This window comes from Crotalus tigris, unplaced genomic scaffold (assembly GCF_016545835.1).
Source record: "Crotalus tigris isolate CLP2741 ecotype Arizona unplaced genomic scaffold, ASM1654583v1 scf7180000024115.3125172, whole genome shotgun sequence".
Taxonomy (NCBI): Eukaryota; Metazoa; Chordata; class Lepidosauria; order Squamata; family Viperidae; genus Crotalus; species Crotalus tigris.
The window spans coordinates 1,482,860-1,505,691 of NW_024100392.1; positions in this window are offsets into that span (position 1 = coordinate 1,482,860).

Sequence of the window (22,832 nt, forward strand, 5' to 3'; positions counted from 1 at the left end):
CATATCACACAGCACTCCAGTCACGGAGGATACCCGGGGGCATCCCAACAAATCATTCCCCGCAAGAGAGCTGGCACACAATCCCCAAGGTTGGCCTGACCTTACCCCAAATCCTACAGGGGGTCAAACATACAGGGAGGTGGTCGAGGAACCAAGTCCCGACTACAACACCTCTAGCCCAAATCAGGGAGTAACTGAGTTTTGGGAAAGTACAGAAACCCACACAAGCCCGGACACAGAACGGGGTTCAGGGAATGGACAGCCTCCTGACAGGTCTTGGACGGACCTAGGAGGTTCAACAGAGACGCCCAGCAGTGGCTATCACTTCAAGGGGCCCGAGGGTCTACAGCTAGGCAGGTCAACCAGGTCACAAAGTGACAGAAGCCCTGGCCTGACGAGCCCGGTGGGCAAGCAAGCAGGCCAGGCATCGGGGCACAGTCCTTGGAAGGCACCAAGGCAAAATAAGGAGAACAGGCTCACATCTCCCTCCAGTCAGGAAACTCATGCTAGTAACCCAGAGCTGAGAAGGTCACAGAGAGCAAAGAAATCTCCTAAGTACCTAAAGGATTATATAACATTGCTGGCAAGGCAAAAGCCAGCAAACAGTGGGAGCACTGGGGAACGGAACATTGTATAGAGTAAATGATTATATGTTGGTAATAGTTTTAGCCCGGGGGAAAGGGGTGTTATGTCCCGAGCCTTGCAAACGGCTCGGGCGTTTGCAGGCAGTCCCGGGCAGGTGCAAAGCTGCCCGGGACCAGACAGGCTGTCGCCAGTGCCATGCACATGCGCGGGTGCTGGCGCGGGAAAAGTATCGCATTTACCCGGGAAATGTCTATATAAGAAGCTGGGAGGTTTTGGGAGCTGCTGAAGCCATCTACTTGTAAGCTGAACGCAGAATAAAGAAAACTGAGAACTCCAACTGCTTCTCGTGTCTGCTTTGCGCCAAGGACTCAACAGTCCATTTTAGAATCAAAAGACAGGAATATGGAGACCACCCCACACAGGAGACAGCCAAGAGAGGAGAAGGGCAAGAAGCAAGGGAATGACCAGTCTTGGTCTGTAATGGCTATAGTCCAGAGTAACCCCAATTTAGCCCTATTGGTAATCCACAGCTGAGAGGCCTAGCTATAGTGTGGAATTATCCTTAGTATTAGAAACTAAATGTATCTACTTCCTCTCTGTAGGGTTTTTTTCCCCAGTTGAAGGTATAAAGTCATTTTAATGAATTTGGAATTACTGTTCAGTGGTGGGATAATGGTTCAACTAATTTTTCTCCCAGGACTCAGAAAGAAATATTGTATCTTGCTAACTCAAAAGTACTTTTGTTATTTTACCTAATTCGACTTGGAAATCTGAAAAGTACTTCTTCCTTGACAAATGGCTCTTTGATTATTTATTTAATTAATTTTAAAGTGTGGCTCTTTATTTTTGATTTTTGTTCTGGCATTCACAGAGTACATGCAGTATATGAAATTAGCAAAAGAAAGCTTCTCATTCAGCTTCCTTACTAACCTTATTACCTCTTGTACAGTTAATAAGGTTTTTTCTTGTCTTCCACTGAAAGGATGCCATAAGCCAAATGTCTTTCTTTTCCCTTTAAGGCTGGCAAATTCAAAAAGCAAGAACCATGGGATTTATAAAATCAATTTTATTGTCAGTAGGCTAAGGTAACAGAATCCTTAAAGCCTGCCAAAGCAGTGTAATTAAAGCAGCATTCCTCTGAGTCCTTTGCTTACATTCCTGCACATAGACTATCATTGTATTGCATCCCCCTACTGATAGTAGATATTGAATTATTATTTATTTGTTAGATTTCTATACTATCATTCATTCAGAAGCTCACTGTAGTGTGCTTCCTAAGCACTATACCACATTGATTCTCATGAATTGTTCCCAGTTTTCAATATGTGTTCTTATCTAACAACAATATTGTCATTCATGCTCCTAGTTTCCAATTATACCATCTCCCAGGGACATTGTGAAGATTATATTGGAAAAAAGTTGAGCTATAAATGTACTAAACAGAACTTCTGCAGCATTGTTTTGTTCATAACTGTTTTTTCTTAATTGACTTACAGTATTTCTCTTTTAAAGTGGTTATTTCAAAATAGTTATTTTATTGCTTTCAACTGATGTAAGAAACAAATCTTAACTTTATGATTTATCTAAACATTAAGTAAACTTTATTTCTAAAATACCAGATACTCTTACGACATTCTTACATGTAGCACAGATTATCCAAATCTAATTGAAACAGCACATTTCTTCAGATGACAAGGTAACATAAAGGTTCTGATCTGTTTGTTCCCTGCATAAAGGACATTCTGTGTTGCTGTGTCAAAGACATGAATGAATACAATTTTGAAATATCTGGCTTTTGTTACAAACCTATTACGCTCTAATTAAAACACTTGAGAGTTTTTTTTCCTTTCATAGAGACATGAACATGAAAGACACTATAATGAAAAAACAAATATCACTTGAAGGAAAACAATTGGACTTTTGGAATGCTTTATTTCTGAAAATTAAAAAGAAAAGCATGAACATTCTTCTCACTAAAACAGTATGTATGTAATTTATAGTCATCACTATTTTTTATGTTAAATGAATCATTTTCCTCCATCCCTTCTTTTTGATGTGTCTTTCAATTCTTTGAAAAAATGCTTGCTTTGACTCACTTCAGTTTTGGTAGATGACATTTAAAGTTCTTTCCATAATAACTGTGATATTTATGTGTAGTGATCATATAGATTGGCATTAAAAATAGTGACCAATATTCCAGAATTATGCAGTATCCCTCTCTACATTATAACTCCCATGAGTCATCAACAACATAAAAACCAATAATTTAAAGAAACATATTTATTTATACATACTTTTATTCATTTGTATCCTGCCCATTTTCATGGATTCAGGGTATAAATAAATAATGCAGTTCATGTAGAACACATTGCAGCAACCAAAGCTGAAGATGATAAGGGCATGAGACACAGTTTAGAAGCTTGCAACTGGTGCACCAGTGAAACCTGGGTGAAAACCATCTATTGCTTGAACGAGACCTCTATATCCAGAAGAATCCTGCCTCCCTGCCAAGACACAGACATATTGTTTTAAAGTAAATTGCCCAGAGCTAAAGAGATTCTGGTTTCAGGAAAAATCAATCATTATAAACTCTATCTTGCTTGGATTTATGCTGAGCTTGTTACAACTTAATGACTCCTTCACAGGCTCTAGACATGTGTCAGAAACCCCATAGCATCTTTAGAATAGCTCGGGATGTCAATTGATTGTCAACATTGATTATGGCTTACCCCTAACTGATGGATAACCTTCCCCAGTGGATTCACATAGATGTTAAATGACATAGAAAAATGGCTGATATCTGTATGAGTCTACGCAGAAACACAGTCATATTTCTCCCCACATACACACTAGTTAGAACCATCCATTTCAGAAAAAAAGTATAAACATTGCAAAATGGTGCCTTCAATATTAAATCATTGCAAGTGGTTCAGCAGGATCATATCCAGCAGGAGGTTCTATGTTTCCATCAGAGGTTATGTATAGAGCAACTTATGCTGTTTCTATCCTGAACCTAGGACCAAACTCCAACTAGAAGGTATCCAAGTAATTCATTTCTTCTTCTAGGATGCTCTATAATTGTAACTCTAAACTCCTTCTTTAATATATTATCAAATGTATTGAATTCAATTTCAGTAACTGTTTAAAAACTCCAATATTCAGATCAAGAAAGAGAAGATTAGTGATTGGTCATATATTAGCAGTCTTTCTTTCATCGTATAACCATACAAAGCTTTGCTTAAGAGTTTTGTGAAAACACAGGGCTGATCTATTCATATTCAATTGTCTTAGTTTTTGTTGTTAATTTTGTTGCTAATGTTAATTTTCATATTTATTATTTTATTGTAAACTGCTCAGAGTTAATTTGGATAGTGAGATTGAGGGCATATAAATTTAATAAATAAATAAATCTTGTTTTTCTGTACAGTAAAATTATCAAGCATTTTTAAATTCCTTGTGGGGGGGAGTGATGTTCATGCTTCTTTTTTTAAAACCTGTGTAGTATTGTGAATAAAGCATGTGAAAAGGAGAATATGAACATATAGTCATAAATTCCTGTCATCCCACTGGATTCCTTCCTTTTATGTAAAGAGTGAAGCAACCAAAGATATAAATGCTGAACATTGCAGTGACAGAAGAAAGGAAGTGTCCTGATAATCAGTATGATAATACAATATGTATGACACAGCTGCTTCTAATCCAAATGATACCAATCATAAACCTAAACTTACATCTGATCTGTTTGCATTTTGTCTTTCATCTGTTGAATCATGATACATTTTGTACTCTAAAATCTGAAAGCACATTTATGGCAGATGTCAGCAAAGAGAGATGAGTGAACTCTGGCCCAGTGGGGACATCTAAAAGAACTTTCCTGTCCTTGCTGCCCTGTGCAAATGTGAAGCAACCAAGATGGGACAGAAACCTGCCTAGAGATATTTAATTTGGAACCTCTGCAAAATAAACCTGTATTTCAGTCTCTCCACATTTTCCCCAATGGACAAAAGCACAGGACAGCATACAGTATTTCCATGTTTTCTCTGAATATTTTCCACTGACAAGATACGGTACATTATTCAATGGTAAAGGAAAGTTCTTCTATACAAAGCACAATCTTTTAGGCAGGTAGAGATGGGGACCTGCTCTGAACAGTTGAGAATAGTAGGATGAGAATAGATCTTGGGAGGGTAGGCTAGATAACCTGGCCAGGTGGACCAAATATCTTTGTCATTGATTCTAAAGGACTGTTGTAAAGTAGCAAGAGATTCTTATACTGAATTTTATTTCTTCTGCATTGGGAAGGTAATTGTTAGAAATTCCTGTGACACATCAATGCAAAAAACAAAACAATAATAACAATAACAACACAACCATCTCTAAAGCAACTGCCTTTAACGAAAATAAAAAGGTATGGAAAATAAAATAATTATTGCATAACTTGCCAGAAAGTGCAATGATGATGATGATTTATTTTTAGAAGGTTACCAAATCATGAAGGCTTTATTTAAAAAAACATATCTTTGCAACAGACTTATGTAAGGTCATATCATAGGTTGACCATATATTTCATTTCATTTTGTTTGCTTGCTTACTTAGAGGCTTCATATGATGGCTCTGAATGGCTTAGGTATTCAGGATGAATAACGATACAGGACATAGTACTAGAGATGAATAAAGCTCTGTATTCATGAAACTCCAGATTACAGGAAGGAGCAGCAACAGCACCCCCAATACATGTTGAAAAATTCAGGTTTTTGATGGCTTTTTGGAAACCCAGCGGCGCAGGTCTATCTTTCATCCTTTTCCCAGACTATGTTGTTTCAGCTGTTTCATGTGGATTTTTCCCATAGTATCTTTAGTCCTTGTACTTTACCTGCAAGAATAATGCAAAGCTTAGCAAAATACATACTTGTTCTTTCATTGCAAGATGTCTGTATTTCTGAACATACAATAGGTAGCCCCAAAAGAGATTATATACTTACAGTGTATTTGGATTTTGTTTTTCATTTTTTCATTTTTGTATTTAGATTTTTTGGAGTGAATTTCTTGATGCTATATGAAAGTGAAAATCATAGACTACCAGATCTGGGCTGGAGAGGGGGAGAGAGAGGCAGAGAGGGGAAGAGTGAGAAGGAAAGAAGGAAGGAAGGAAGGAAGGAAGGAAGGAAGGAAGGAAGGAAGGAAGGAAGGAAGGAAGGAAGGAAGGGTTTCTGTTGCTTCTTGCCAGCTTCCCACAAAGTAATTCTATGGGGAAGCCAGCAGGAAGTCAGAAATAACTCCCAGTCCCACTAATTTTTTCCCCAGTAATGATTCTGTTTAGGTAAAGAAATATCTCTGAAATAATATTAAGTGGGTCATGAGTTGTCAAGTAATGAATAACCTCTTGCAGACTGAAGTATGGCACATCTGCAGGGCCAAATGCTGCTGTCCCCGATTTAGAAAAATTCTGATCCTAAAAAAAAAAAAAAAAAATTCTTCTAGCAGTCTAACTCTGGAAAGCATCCTATGACTTGAAGCCTGAATAGTATTAACTCACCAGCTTCTGAATGAATAATAGATTTCAATTCCCTCATCTTGATTTTTGCCAGGAAAAAATAGTGTATATATAAAAGTGAACATAAAAATAACATTAGCATACTTTGGAGTTTTGTGTAATATATAATTTTATAAGCCTAAAAAACTCCACATCCTGAGTTATTAGTAAATTTAATAATAGCAATTTTATAATAACTTAGTTGTCATAACTATGTCTTCTTAATATTTAACATTAATTAATCTAGATCATCTAACAAAACTACTATTATCTACTTATATCATTTTGAGTTTCGAAATTCAGGCACACATTTTGATTCTAATTGCAATCTTTTCTATCTTGTATTCTTACATTAATTTATTTTATACATCAAACAACTTTGGGGTCAATATGCATCATTGTCTTAATAATCATCCTATTCTGAAGCACTAATTTTCATACGCAATTCTTACAGTAGCTTCTTGTTTGTTGTTAACAACTCTGATAAAAATAGTTATGTCTCCTGTTGCTTTAATATATTTCACATTTTGTGAGTTTTGTCACCAAAAGTGAGTATTAATTTATAAATCTACTTACAGTATAATCTTTTCAGCTTCTTTAACCTTATTTCCCTCTATGAGTTCTTCTCCATGATTATTCTTTATTGTCCCAATGTTAATTATAATATATTATATATATTTTTTGTGATTTCTCTGAAGCTCTAAAAACATTTCTCACTTCCCCTTCCTTGTTATTTTTTCTATTTGTTGATGTTCTTATTTGAAATATTGTCCCATGTTTTTTCTTGCTTGACAACTGAGTTCAGCTGTCGTACATTCTTGTTGCCCAATTTTTCCCCTGGTATTATACTAGTTTGTTCTAAAAGCAACATGTTTTTATTAAATTAAAAACTCTTCAAATTCACATCTCTATAAATTAAAGATTCTGAATTTTTTCTTATATTTATCTGAATATATTTTCTCCAGGTCCAATCTTCAGTCATGTTTTAATTCTGCAAATCTCTTGAAACTTCATTTATAACATATACAATTTTACAATAAATTTCAGTTCATATGATTAGACATTAACTAGCATTCGATTTATGAATTGATACATATTTTGTTCTATTGATACTCTGGATGTTTAAAATGTATGTCAGCTAAGCTGTCACCCACTAACTGCAATTATATGATCATTTTAACTAACTTGAACATGGAAGAGCATTTTTTTGTAAATATTCTCTTTTTTATCCGCTGAAGTAAAAGAGATGCAGCAGAAGTTCCATGTTTCAGAAAGCTTATATCCAGCCATAAAAGTTTTGAATATAAAAATTTTGGTTTAGGAAAACATTATAAAGATTTATGTCTTACTACATTTCCGTCCAACATCAAGAAAATTATAATGACTATATATGTATGTACATACTCTCAGACTTACCTGAGTACTATTTAGGCTATACAAGTCATATCCTTTGCTTCATAAAACATATAAAAGTCAGTTTTTCCCTTGAGCATCTAGCTTGCCAAATTCTTTCAGCAGTAATGCTTCCATTAATGTCCAACATAGTTCAACCATCCCCCGGTAGAATACCTGGGAACCACATCCCTTCCCCAGGCACAACTGTTAGAAAGGGCTTGTGATGACTGATTAATTTAATTGCTTCATAACAGTGAAACGGGTTTGGATTCACATAAGGGGCAAACAGTTGTAGCATTTTCTTCCCATCTCATATAACACTATGGAAGATTCTCAATGTTCACAAAACAGACAATTGACTCCTTTAAAATGCTTCCCAGAAGAGATTTTTTTAAATTAATGTTAGGTGGAACATCTATATGTGACATATGTATGCTTAAAAATGTTTTTGCTGATAGATGATTGTGACATGCTGTGTTTAATTTATAATGTTATTTCCACATTATATAAAATGAGTTCTATTTTTTTAATATATAGTATTCTTTTATTTTATTCTGGCTAAAAGCAACAACTTTCCAAGTCAGATTACAACTATTCATATATCTAAAGAACATAATGAAGCAATCTTGAGAATGTGTCAGTAAACTACATAATCATCCTAGTTAGTGGCATTCAAGTATTTTGAAGATTAAAGTTCTGAGTTTCCCTAGAAGAGAATGATCACATCAGATATTGGTTGCATTGGTGTCTTATTAGCCAAAATACGACAAAAAGGATTGGTACTGCCTTTCTATTATACATGACACTGATGCAACTAATGCTGTAAACATGCCATCTTTATATTATTTAAAAGCATTATATGAAATTATCAACTGACTAAAATTGCAGCAGAAATCAATATCTATAGCGATGATAGTAAGCTATGGAAAATTACATATACAAAGACCATGAATTAAGAATAAAAGAAAAATGGGTATATTAATTGTGTTTGAAAGCAAAAGGGGAATGAAGAAATAGGTGTGAATGAAGGCAGTTTGATTTTATGGAACGAAGTTGGCAAATATATGTGGAAATGAAGATGTAGTTTTTAAAAAAATATTAAATATATGTAAGAAAGGATGAACTGTTATTTTGTAGGATATTATGGATGCATATGAAAATAAGAGGACAGAGCATGCTGATAATTGCAATCATATGTATCATGAATAGTAACAATGAAAAAAAAGAAGGGGTGAAAAGGGGATAAAAGAACGTAGGAAAACTAATTGGGCCATGGAGAAATTCCAGAATGAATGAAAATGGAGACTAATAAGTGACAGCTTAATAAAAAAAACTACGTCAAATATGTAGTTCACGTATGTTTATTCTTATGGCAAATATAATCTAAAACCATAGCTGATTTGATTGTTTAAGATGAAAGAATTTCTGAATATGGTAAAGACGATCTTGACAGTGTCAGAAGTATATCTTGGCAAAAATAGACATGGGGAACAAAAAGGAAAAATGGGAAAGAAACAAAAACAAAAGTAGAATGTTTCCAGGAAGGGAAAGCATGAATCCTACACTTCAAAAGCATTAAAGACGATTTAATCTCCCAAGACAATAAATGGAAAGTAGTTTTAAGAAAGAACTTATGGAAACTGTGTGTGAAAGTAATTACATTATTAACTGCCAAAAAAGTACATGAAGTTACACTAATGGGAAATATGTAAACGTACACTTAATGGAATGATAAAGTGAAAGATCCAAATGAGAAAAATGCCTGTAACAAAATAAATAAAAATGAGAATGAGAAAATAGGTGTGTATGTGGGAAACAATATAGTCAAAGGGAGAGCAAAAAAATCTGTGAATTAAAGCAGGGATAAAAATGTATATAACAATAAAAAAAATTGTTTTGGAAATGACTGAAGATTTGCTGCTTGCTCTTTAGTTTGGATGAAAGAGTGGGTGTTTCTAAGAAATAGAAAGTTCTTGGATTTAGAAAGTCATGATTTGATATTTGTGGCATGGATATGTATAATATGATAAAATTAAGATGATTGTAGACTTTAAAAACCATTAGGTTAGATGGGATATTCTTAGACTATAGAATAAATACAAACTCAGGTTTTGCTTTATGTCTTTCAGCACAAGAAGCATTTTATAGATGGGAAATGATGGTTAACTTATTAAGATGTTTTAGAATTTTCTCAAGGGTATTGTAAAGTGAAATCCAGAGAACATTTGATAATGTAAGCATATTCTTGTCAATTGTTTTCTTATGTACAATTACTAGATAGGTTTAAAATGGACAAAAGATTTTATGGTTTTGAACAAAATAAGATTGAATTTGAAATAGAATTTTGTGCTAATGATAAGCATGTTACTGCTAAAATATGAAATATGAGACATAAGAACAAGTAAAAGAAGAAACAAGTCTGTCACCAGACAAATTATATTTTATTTTATCATGTTTGTGGACATGTAAAATAACAAATACATGTATGTGTATCCAAACATTTTGAATACTCATACATGCATATACAACTCAGAACTGTATGGGTATGTAAATCTGATAAATAAATAAGTTGAAATAATCCACTGTCATCCTTATTGCAAAACCAGTCCAAGACTTTTCTGAACAACAACAATTCAGTTAGTATTATAATAGCACTGTAAATTTAGTTTCACTCTGGTTTGGAAAAAAACAAGTACATATTCAAGTTAGCTATTGACCTAAGAATTAGCTTTTCCAAAGATTGCCTTTTCATACAAAGTAGCAACTGATTTTTTTAACTGTGGATGTTAAATGTTGAAATTATGTAGTTCCATATGTATGACTTAAAAGTAACTTTTAAAGTGTCAGAATCAAGAATTAATTACTTGATCTATTATTTATCATTTTTCCTCACTGGTAGATTCATATAGTTTCATTCATTTAAATATTAAATGTGATGTAGATTTAAATATTTACCTCACTATCATCACTCTACGACAATGTTTACTTTTAATTTCCATTTTGTTAACATTATGGAAAGATTTTCACAAGTGACTAATATATTAATATATATCACTTGCTTCGTTATCAGAACACATTGTACATGTTCCAAGCTGTGCTTCTGGCTGTTGGGACTTTTTTCCAGACAACCCTCTTTTCTAAACCCTGTTGAATATAATGTGATAATTGTAATATTTTATATTTCATTTCTGGGATATGGTTGATATCCATTACATAGAGTAGAAATAATTCAATTTACAACAACACCTGTCCAGTCAAGCTTCACAGCTAATATTTCAGTTCCTGGTTTTAAAAAAACTGACTTTGTTCTTCTAAATCCCAAATCATCTATAGTATTACATGGTCTAATGGAAGACTGAAGTTGAAATAATATTTATGCTAGAAGATGTTAACAAAAGGATGCTGTCACATTCATTTGCTTCTCCAAGCAGTAGCAATTATCGCTTATTCAATGTTGATCCAAACACACAGATTTAATCATAAAGAAAGGGTGTTCCAAACCATTTGGGTTTGATTACACAGCTGGGACCTTTAACACATTCTCAAAACTATTACTTATACCCAGAAAAAAACCCAAAACAAGGGGGCAAACTTTGAATTTGGTGAGCATTGAATTATTTATTATTATTATTAATCATCATCATCATCAAGTTGGAAGGGACCTTGGAGGTCATCTAGTCCAACCCTCTGCTCAGGCAGGAAACCCTATACCATTTCAGACAAATGGCTGTCCAGTCTCTTCTTAAAAACTTCCAGTGTTGGAGCATTCACTGCTTCTGGAGGCAGGTTGTTCCACTGGTTAATTGTTCTAACTGTCAGGAAGTTTCTCCTTAGTTCTAGGTTGCTTCCTCCTTGATTAGTTTCCATCCATTGCTTCTTGTCCTGCCTTCAGGCGCTTTGGAGAATAGCTTGACTCCCTCTTCTTTGTGGCAGCCCCTGAGATATTGGAACACTGCTATCATGTCCCCCCTCGTCCTTCTCTTCATTAAACTAGACATACCCAATTCCAGCAGCTGTTCCTTATATGCTTTAGCCTCCAGTCCCCTAATCATCTTTGTTGCTCTTCTCTGTACTCTTTCTAGAGTCTCAACATCTTTTTTACATCGTGGTGACCAAAACTGGATGTAGTATTCCAAGTGTGGCCTTACCAAGGCATTGTAAAGTGGTATTAATACTTCATGTGATCTTGATTCTATCCCTCTGTTAATGCAGCCCAGCACTGTGTTGGCCTTTTTGGCAGTTGCAGCACACTGCTGGCTCATATTTTAGTGATTATTCACTAGACTCCGAGGTCCCTCTCACAGTTACTACTATTGAGCAAGGTACTCCCTATACTATACCTGTACATTTGGGTTTTTCTTGCCTAAATGTAGAACCTTACTTTTTTCACCATTGAATTTAATTTTGTTAGATAGCGCCCAGTGTTCTAGTCTGTCCAGATCCTCCTGTATCCTGAGCCTGTCTTCTGGAGTGTTGGCTATTCCTGCAGCTTGGTGTTGTCTGCAAATTTGATGATTTCCCCATCTATCCCCTTGTCCAAATCGTTGATGAAGATGTTGAAGAGCACTGGGCCCAGAACAGAGCCCTGGGGTACCCCACTACACACTTCCCTCCATGTAGATGCGGTTCCATTGAGGACCACACGCTGAGTACGGCCGGTCAGCCAGCTATGGATCCATCTGGTGGTGATGCTGTCTAACCCACATTTTTCTATCTTATCAAGTAGTAGGTTGCGATCTACTTTATTAAATGTCTTACTGAAGTCCAAGTAAATTATATCCACAGCATTCCTCTGATCCACTAATTTTGTCACTTGGTCAAAGAATGCAATAAGATTTGTCTGGCATGATCTGTTTTTGACAACCCACGTTGGCTTTTAGTAATGACTTTGTTTGCCTCTAGGTGTTCGCTGATTCGTTGTTTGATTACCTTTTCCAGAATCTTCCCAGGTATCGAGGTCAGGCTGATAAGTCTGTAATTTCCTGGGTCCATTTTTTAATAATATATCTTGGCTAAGAATGAAATGATGGGGTCAAATTGAAATCTATCAAAGCATGCAGAAATATTTTCATAGATTACTGTAAACCAACACCCCACCAATCTATACTGGATCTTCTCAGAATATTTATACAAGAATTGGGCATAAAATATATTTTCCTATATGGTTAACAGGCTTTACAAACATCAGAAAGATAATGTTACATTTTTTGCAATCACTTATAGTTAAAAATAAGAATTTAAAATTTGCTAGATAACCCTTACCTACACCATGATCCCAAATTCCATGATCCCATATCTTTAATCTCTACCTGCACTGACACCAAACAGCACCAATTCAATTGGAACAATACAAAAATCATCAGCCGCACTACCTCCTGCCACTCTCATGAGTTCATAAAAGCCTGGCATTCCACAAACAATTCCATCAACAGACATATTAACCTACAACCAGCCTACGAACCCCTCAGAATCCAAATCAACCAATAGCCAACCAGAGACAACACCGGCCCTCAATCAACCCACTCAAGCCCCCCACCACCAGCACTTCACTTCCCAATGACCCTCAACTGATGTACTCTCCCCATCACAAGACTCTCACTGATGACTCACACCTGACCCATCACAAGATTCACTGACCACATGAAGCCCATATAAACAGAAGAACACTGACTCTGACATCCCCTAAATGAGATATTACCTAGCCTGGTAGCAAAATGTTCAGAAACCAATCCACAAGCTCGGAGAATGAATCTTTACCCTCATCCTACACCTGAGCTATAGATATTCTCCACTATTGCAAACCTTTACCTAACCTGATGCCATTACTTGAATTGGACTTGGGGTGGAGACAGGAGAGGCTATAAAAGGAGGCAGTTTGGGCAGGAGAGGAAGAGAGAAAAAAAGCAGCAGCCTTGGGAGGAAGTGGAGTCAGCTGCACGGAGGAGGAGGAGGAGGAGGAGGAGGAGGAGGAATCAAGCAGGCTGAGATATCAAGCAGGCTGGAGGAGGAGGAGGAGGAATCAAGGAAGCTGGCCATGAGCCGATCTACAACTGCTTTGGCAGCCACCTGTGCTGGCAGCAGCAAACAGGCAAGAAATGCAGCAGGGGGAGGGGTCGCCCTCCAAGAGCAATGAAAAAAGGCAGCAATGGCTGGAGGTGAGGCACGAGGGAGGGAGATGGAGAGTGGAAGGATTCTTATGTGCTTTTGTGACTTTGAAGTTCTGGGATTTGTGCAATGTGGGCTTTGTGTTCTTAAGGAGTGTTTGGCAATTTCTATTTGGCTGATGTCTCATGTTAGCTTCTATTGCTCTGCTGTTAGCTGTAAGTTTTGCTGCAAGGGATTTTGAAGTATTTTTCTCCTGAATGGATTTTGCCTGTAGCATTCTTTACTTATGAATGGAGCCATTTGGGGAGGCTGCCTTAGCCTGCAGCCAGTACTTACATTTTTTTTCTTCCTTAAGTGCTGGCTGTGCTCCTTACTTTCCTTTCTAGCCAGTAGCTAATTCTTAAAGAGGAATGTGCCTTTTTAAGCTAGTTCACTCAGCAGCTTGTCTTTTCTGTCTCTGGAGACCTTTCCTTGTTTGATCAATATATGGAAGAGGGAAAATATGGGGGGGGGTTCAAATTCTTCCTTCAGAAGGAGATGGGAATGAGAAAAAGGGAGGCAGGGAAGGGAGGGAGGAAAGGAAATCCCGCCTTAGCACTTGGCCACCAGCAGCTCTGCTATTGACTTTGCTTGTCAAAAGTTGCAGAAAGGGATCACATGACCCTGGAACACTGTGACCATTATAAATATGAATCAGTTGCCAAGCATCCAAATATAAATCACATGACCCTGGGCATGCTGCAATGGTCATAAGTGTGAAAAATGGTCATAAGTCATTTCAGTGCAATTGCAACTTTGAGCAGGTTTTTTTTTGTCATCAAGTTTTTGACACCTTGCTAGGTGGTACTCAAATATTGCCATATCCTAAAAGTGGTACAAATGGTAAAAAGGTTGAAAAGCCTTGCACTAGATGGCATAAAACTGCTTTTGACATGTTTTAAATTGTAGGACTATGTGAGTCTTTGGTTTAGAATTTCTATTTGAAGTGGATTCAACTGACTTTTGGAACTGAATTGGAAAGTTAAATCAAACTACAGAGTTAATCAATTAATTAAAATTAATGCCTTTGAGTCAAAAGTTTCTGTGCTACATTCCCACTGTCTGGAATTAATATGGATATTAAGGACTGTGAACTTTTCACACATAGATTCATGCCAAAAATTTATTATAGAACCCTGGTATATTTATTGATCGAAATAATAGATTGTTGAAATGTGTTACCTGTCAATACCTATCTGAGGAGGAATTTTAAAAAAATGTTTGTAAAGGGCCACACTATTTTTTTCTTTTGGAGAATAAGAATCAAAAATAATAATAAAAGGCTCTATTAGCCACCATTTTTATTCCTTTTGTACCTCCATACCTTCTTAGAATACCCCAAACCATCAAAATTCATTTTCAAAAATCCCACTGAAATTATATGGCAAAATATTTCAGTTTTTATTTTGCCAAAATATAAAACCAAGATTATTTTATATAACCTATCCCAAACTCCCCCAAATTTCAGAAATGTTCATGGTACCCCAACTGTTACACCATCACAACAGCTCTAAATTCCCTGGAATTCTTGTAAAAGAAATCTATTTTTAAAATGCAGCTTTAGCAACAAGAAGGTTGTTGAACTTTAGAATACAAGGATCTCTCTCTCTTTCTCCCTCTCTCTCTCCCTCTCTCTCTCTCTCTCTCTCTCTCTGTGTGTGTGTGTGTGTGTGTGTGTGTGCATGTGTGCATGTGTGTGTTATATAATTTTCCCATGTATAACTTGTCACATTTCTATTTAGCAACAACTTTTGATTCAGGGCAACTCTTTTATGGCTGCATGAAATTCTGAGCTTTATGTTGGTTATCCCTGATAAAAGGTGATGAAAAACATTCTTACCCATTATTCCTGATGATGGTAATACAATATTGAGTAAAATGAATAGGAGAGGTTCAACACCTGTCTTCCAATTATGACACATTCAATTGTTTTTCTTTATAAAGTTATCTCCTTCCCCTTACTAATTATAGTAGGATGAACTCAGGCAAACTATTTTATTCAAATTTATTTGCTATTAGGAATAGAAGAAATGAAGAATATATCATGGTTTTGAGACCCTCCGAGCCTCGCGATAACCTGCGACTGCTCAAAATCAATTGAAGTTGCTCCGCCGATCAGCTGGCTGTCGCTCCGCCGATTGGCTGGCTGGTGGTGCAGTCGGAAGCCCAGAATCTCTCCTCCAGTCATCAGGAGTCAGCATTGGCTCTCAGAGAGAATATCACGATCTTGGGAATCGGAGCCTTAAGAGCTGCACTAGAAGAAGGGGAGCGTTCAAATGCACGATGGCTCATGCGAAGCCAGTTGCCTGGCTGGGGCAAGCAGCCGCCTGAGAATTTAAAGTAGGATCTTCCTGATAAGGAGTTCCAGTAATTCAATCAATAATGAAAATGTTCAGATAAGGAATTAAGAATATCTATGATATAAGGGCGTACAATTGTCTAATTTTCCTGCTCCAAGAGCTGGATAAATGTGTCTGTAGAGCAAGAGACTAAGTCTAAACTGGGGTGCAGATGGCACAGCAGAGGCAATTCTACACTTCAGACTTAGTCTTATTGGAGCAGGAAGATTAAGACAAACCATCCGTGGATTCTCCATCCAATCATGCTGGAGAACTGCATATACTGTAATAACTTACCTGGAGCCAACAGTTATCTGCAACAGAACAATGAGTTTTTGATTGAATCATTGACATAAAATTCTATTCTGTTCTATTCCATTCAAGCATCAAATGTGGAATCATATCCAATGAACAAAGTATATCTTCCAAAGTATGTCTGCCAAATGTTTATGCCTGAAGACTTCCTGCAAAGGAGACCTCATCTCTTCTTTATATTTGGTCAACTTTTCTAAGTAAAAAAAATAATTGCAGTAATATTGCTTCATCATAAAAATAATGTTAAGAGCTTTTATGAAATTTTTATTTCTATGCATCTTAATATTGGACTAATTTCTCACTGGAACAGCTACATGGGCAGATGTTTTCCCTTGTGCGCTATTCATACCACAATCAGAATAACTGAATCTGAACTATAACTGAAAAGACAAATGTGCTAAATCCATTAGCACATGACAAAGTGCTAAACTTTGGATAATCTTTTGGAAAGAAGCATCAGATGATGGTTGATACTGCTCTTTAATGAACTGTGCTAAAGATGTGAAGGAGAATGACATAGATAGGCAGGCATGGCTTCATGCCATCTGTTTCTATTTTTAAAAAATTCTTACCTTACCTTTTCTTTCCATGTATCTGGGTGTATAGACAAGTTTGCAATGGTATAAATCTATGCAATAATGAAATGCAGTATGTTTTATTTATAAGTAGTTCTAGACAAAATGACATAAACAATTCTTCACAAATTAGAATTTAATTTATATTGTAGAAGATAGTAGTTCCCACAAATAGCACAAGTTCCTCCATTGGGTCATCTGCTGCAATGCACAATGGGGAAATGGTCGGTGAAAAAGATGGCAAAATTGATTTGTCTGATTATAGAAAATACAAGACATTCATTTATTAGTGACTGGAAATGCCTTATAGATTTTTGCTGAAGAAAAAAAATTGTGATTTATGAGTTTGATGGTTGATAGACTATGGAAAAATGGAAAATATGATGTACTATTTTAGAGAGGATAGAATACAAATGCTATTGTTAATAAGATCAACTGCTTATTTATCATTTTTCTTTTCTTTTTTCTCACTTTTTATTTTATATCTATTCAGTATTTTTTCTTTTTTTCCTTTATTTCTTCTCTAAAAGTTGTATTGTTTTTAATCTGTTAAAAATTTACTTAATAAAAACATTATTTCATCTGCAGAACCAGTTTTGCCTAGTGGTTCAGGCATCAGATTAAAAAGTAAAATACTGAGAATTCAAGTCCTGCCTTAGCCATGAAAGCCAGCTGGGTGACTTTGGGCCACTCTCAGCCCAACTCACCTCACAGGGTTGTTATTGTGGGGAAAATAGAAGGAAGGAGATGTGTTGGATATGTTTGCCACCTTGAGTTTCATAAAAATACGGCATTCTAATCATTGCATCACAGGGCTCAGGAAAATATTTCTACATTATAGCCTAAAGTAAATTATACTTCAGTTTGTATTCTGTTGCTGTACTTCTGCTGGCCTCTGTAGACTGGAATATAGAGTTTCACATAGAAATACTTAATTTACAGCGTCCTCATATATGTGCCTTTAAAAAATGCTCCCATTGGTATGTTTTTCCTTTTTTTCTGGTCATTAAATTATGTACTAGTGATTATATCATCACTAATTAACATATTCCATCTACATTTTCCTCTTTCCTCTGCTTTTTTTCAGGTATTTTCTTGTTATCTTACATAATACATTCCAATTTTTTTTTCTCATGTTCTCAACCCTGGTCATCTCTTGTCTGGATTATTGCAATGCACTCTACATGGAGCTTGTTAAGTCCTTCGAACAATGGTGAATGATGAAGACACATCTTGCAGTAAACAGCTCTTTTATTCCTTTTCAGCCAAAACACTAACAACGAGCAAAGGCACACAGGCCTCTTTTTATCTGCCCAGATCCCTGGACAAAATGGCAACAAATGGAGCGTTTTCGCACCTCGTGCATGCGCGCAAGACTGGCGCCACTCAGTCTGGTCCTGGGCAGCTTCTGTAATGCCCGGGACCTTTGCAACGTCCCAAGCCTGCTTTTGCAGGCTCAGGACACAACAGAGCTACTCTTGAAATCCATTTGGAACTTTCAGCTGGTGCAAAGCTTGGCAGCAATACCAGTCTTTGATGTCCCTAGGATGGCCCATATTACACCTCTGCTCCGCAAATGTCATTGGCTACCAGTCTGCTTCTGAGAGCAGTTCAAGGTGTTGGTTATGACTTTTAAAGCCCTTAGTGGGCTACCTTGTCTCACTAATACAGTGGCTCCCAACCTTTTCTATACCCCGCACCCCTAGAATGCTTCTGATATATTCTTGCACCCCTTACAAAAGTTCAAAATAATGGTAACAAATTAGGCATATATACTATAATTTTGAAAACCCAACACCCTCTGGAATATTGTCTCACAACCCCAGGGGGTGCGAGCAGCCCCGATTGGAAACTCCTGCACTAGTACAAGCCTGTCCTACTCATGCTGACAGAAAAGTCCTACTATGAATCCCATCAGTCAAAGAACTCCAATTATCAGTATCCAGGAGGAAAGTCTTCTCTGCTACAGCGCCTGCACATTAGAAAATCCTACTTTCTAGGGTAAGGTCTGCCTCCACTCTCCTATCCTGAAAATCTGGCTCTGCCAATTGATCTGGGGATCAAATGGGGGAGTTCCACACTGGAGGTTGCTGCTGGATTGATGGCAGACTTCAACTCCCCCCCCCACACACACACACTTTGTTTTCTCTTTTCCACCCATCCATCTTCTTAGTTATTATATTGTTGTCTTTTTGCTGCAGGGTTTATTGTTTACTTTATTGTTCTATTTTATTTATGTTCTGTTTAAACTCTTTTTATTTATTTTAATTTTTTACTGTTGTAAGCCACCTGAAATAGCCTCACAGTAAGATAGGCAACAAATAAATTGAATAAATAGATACTTCTAAAAGAGCATGGGTTTAAATACTGTAATGTATGTACTTCTAAATATAATTTATATCTATAAAATTAATATTTTTTTAATAAATTTCTTTATTCATTCATCACATTTCTATACTGCCATCTCACCTAAGTGACTCTTGGCAGTTTACAATAAAAATTTGAAAAAGCTTATTATAGCATCAAATTATAAAAATCATTGCCCAGTTCTATGGGAACAGCTAAAGAACTTGATATGATCAAAATAAACTTGACTATGATGATTTTTTAAATCATTTATTTACTAACCTTAAGTGCATGGAAACAGAGAAGAAAAATTGTATAACAGTAAGGAATCTAGAACATCGCCTCTTTGTTTTTGAGTATGAGATGATTTAAGTTAACATTACAATAATGGTATGATTACATTAAAAAGAAAAACTATTTAGCACAAGTTAAGACAAAGTATAATATGTCCTTAAATCCCCTTTGCAATTATGTACACACGTTACTTACTGCATAACAATAAAAAGAAATGATTTAGAAGGTTTGACAACACAAGAACTTTCCATTCCAATGCTTATTATTTATATTTTGGCGCAATATATAGCATAGATAGACAGATGACAGATTATAGGGGATAGACAGACAGACAGACAGACAGATAGATGGAATATGCATTTGATAAAAAGGTTCATAACAAGAGATTTAGTGACAGCAGCTGGAAGAGCTCTTTAGAGGTCAAAGGAAAAAAAAGGCAGACTTTGTAAACTGAATTACTGTGAAAGAGAAAAATGCATGTTCAATTTACATATCTTATCTGCTTCCATAAAAAAAAGTGATGTGATGCTTTAAAAAAGGATCTGCTCTTGTTTGCTTCTAGTACTAAGTCCAAGTAAGGCTATAAACACTCACAGAAATCTATCTTTTCTTTTGGGAAGCTATCAGTAATCATTTATATTTATAAATATATTCTTATAAATTCATGGTAGCTCCTAATAATTTAAACATTATTTTTAAAGTAAAGAATGGGTAATAATTGGTGGTGTGGGTTCATAGTTATCATTTACAAAGACAGAAAAAATAACAGAAAGGTATGTTATATCATGCATATACATCATGTTTTTCTCTAGTTTTGTGAAGACATTTGTTTTACATATTTGTAAAAGCTATTTCAGGATTATTTTAGGGTTTATAAATCATAGGAAACTCAAATGATGATTTTGGATCTATGACTTAGAGCCATAGGGGGCCTTGCACCACAGGTAGTCCATCTCTGCTCTAAGTGCTCATTGACCACTAAGTGTTGTGGTATATCAATGTCTGTCTGATTGGTTTATCTTCAGTTCTGGATCATTTTTTTTTAAATGGGGCCCATATGTGCTTATCCTCATTCATTCTTAGATAATTTTTAAGTTCTTTTAAAAAAATTAGCCACTCTATAGCATCAATTGTTGACAGCCCTGTAACATCAGCCACAAATTCTTTCAATATCTTGGCATATAATTCACCCATAGAAATTAATGTTAGCAGTTCTGCATAAACACTACTCATCTATCGACATGAGTATAAGCACTATTATATGATCCAAATGCAAGTAGTCCTGCCCATTCTATTTGTAGCTCGAGGATTAGTAGGAGTCAATCTCATACCTTGAATGAGATCACTCCCTGCTTTTGCCCACACATTCGCTAATTGAATGTGTAGTTTGCTAAGTGCACAAGAGGTATTTCAGGGTAGGAAAGGCCATGGGGGGGGCCTAGTGATGGAATAGGCCCCCAAAGCCTTCCCGGCCCACTAAGATACTTTACGCTTCCCCCTCCCTTCCTGTCATGCTGGACTCATTACCTTGCAAAGATCTGTCTCCTCTGTGCCACTGTTTCTTTGCCTTTGAGGGAGAGGAAAGTCAATGGAAGCTCCTGGGCATGAAAAGTGTTTGTGGTGCCTATCTCCTGCTCCTCCTCCCCCCCAACTCATTTCCGCCACCACCAGAAAACGTTTTGCCCAGATGGAGACCTGACGAAGACTGGAAGCTTTATCTGCTTGCAAATGGGACACTTGGAAATGGATGGAAATGGATTTACTCCATTTTCAAGTGTCCCATTTGCACCCAGGTGAGGCTTCCAATCTCCATCAGGTCTCTGCCTGGGCAAAAAGTATTCTGGTGCTGGCAGAAAGGAGTTGGGGGGGGGGAGAAGTAGGAGACAGGCACCACAAATACTTTTCGTCCTGAGAATGAAAGTTTCTGGGATCTGCGATCTCGTGAGAGTTCAGGCACCCACAAGAGGATGGGTGCCTGAACTCTCATGATATTATGACACCCAGGAGCTTCCATCGACTCTCCTCTCCCTCAAAGGCAAAGAAACCGTGGCAGAGAGGAGACATATCTTTGCAAGGTAAGTGAGTCTGGTGTGGCAGGATGGGAGAAAGAAGCAGTTGTGGAGAGTGGGGGAGGGGATAGGGTGAATGTTGCAGAGCATCTGCAGTCATTCCTAAGAGTGAACTGCCCTGTGCTGCAACATTCGTAATTTTGGGACTTGTTCGTAAACATTAGGGGGCGCTTATCACGTAACTTCAAACAGGCTGCCTGTTTTCCCTGAGGGTGAATATAAATAGCCTTGTAGGAGAAGACTGAGATTAGAGTTAATTCATTCTAATTTATCTGAATCACCTGTTGAGTTTCACATCTTACTGAAGGAATGGAGCTTAAGTAGGCATATTTTGAGCCTCTTCTGCCACCTAGAGACCATTACATTTTATAAAAAAGCACTTTCAAACCCAAGTTTATCAAAACCAAAATTACAAATCTTATTAAATTATCATGAGTACAGCATGCAATTTTTTCACATTACCAGTCACAAGGCTGTAACTCAGAAAATTTGTGTCCTAATATAAAAATGGATATTTCTTCTCTTTTCCTCACCTTTGCCTGTCTTTATATCCTTAAAGATTAAACTGCTCAAATATTGTTAAAGATTAGATATGAAATCCTGACTTGGAATTCGTGTAATGGCTTTTGTGGTTGCTGTTTAATGATATTATTGATCATGGTTGAATGTCACCATATGATTAATATTCAGATCTATTTCTGACAAACGCCAGTCAGACTGGATTAGTGAGGTAACTGCTGACATACTGTAGAAGCAGCCTATTTTTAACCTGATGTTGGTCATCAAAGAGGATAAAGAATTTCATCTGACTTTAGAAACCTTATAATATATTTTTCCCCAGACATAGAAGACTTGGAGAAGAGACATAGAAATCCTAAGGAACAAATATTTGTTTGATTTATTCCACAATTTTCATGGCAACTTGATAATTCTTCAGTATCTTCTTTATTTTTTTTTAATTGAAAAGGAAGCAGAACCCCTGTCCCTTGTTCTTCATTCTATTATGCTAGCTGTTTTAGCAATCACTTAATAAGGGCTTAATCTGTTTAAGCCAAAGATCACGGATGACCTAATTGTTCAGGATACTTGGTTTGAAACCACTCTTAATAACATACGGTTGATGTAAAATGACTGGGTCAGAAGGTGAGCAGCAAATTCTTTTATAAGTACTTAATGAAGTCTACTATTCCATACCACAATAAGCCATTCAATTTAAAACCATCTGAGCAAAATGAAG